This window comes from Nanorana parkeri, unplaced genomic scaffold (genome assembly GCF_000935625.1).
Source record: "Nanorana parkeri isolate BGI_ZX_2015 unplaced genomic scaffold, ASM93562v1 scaffold309, whole genome shotgun sequence".
Lineage (NCBI taxonomy): Eukaryota > Metazoa > Chordata > Amphibia > Anura > Dicroglossidae > Nanorana > Nanorana parkeri.
In genome coordinates this window covers 32,619-33,228 of record NW_017306577.1, presented here as the reverse complement: position 1 = coordinate 33,228, position 610 = coordinate 32,619, and positions in this window count along the sequence as shown.

Here is a 610-nt window from a genome sequence, read left to right as displayed (position 1 = left end):
ACCTGACCCCCCGTGCACATGGACACGGCACCACATTGCATTTTCTGCACAACGCCTCCGAGACAGGCCTTATGGCTAGTCCGGGGCAATATTTTTGCACTCCGGCCCCTAGGGCCTGTCAGCGTGGTGCACTGGTACTCTTTATTTCTTTATTGCACCTCATGCACGATTGGCACTTTTTGTGTTTTTGTAAATTTTGACCCACAGATTGCTTAGGGTGCAAGTTCCTTCGGGGGCCTATTTCCGATGCTGGGGAGGAGGTTCTGTGCCCTAATATGGGGTTCTCTGCCTCGTCCCATCCAGAGGGTCTCTCTTCGGGAGAGCCCCCTACCTAGTACTTGGAGGGACCTGTTCCGGCAGGTCCCCCAAGGATCGGGGTCCACCTGCCTTCGGGTAGGTGGACCATAGTATCTCAACCCCTGCCAGGAGCCTTGCGCCCCGGGGGGGTTGGGAATCCGAGGCCCTTCCTCTTCTGAAGACCACAGGCACCCTCATGCACTTTTTTTTGTGTGTTGTGATTTCACGACTCACTTTTTTGTTCACAGGGGAAGACGATTTTGTTGCACGCACCGCAGACTTTAAAAGAAAAAAAGATGTATATAGGACACTG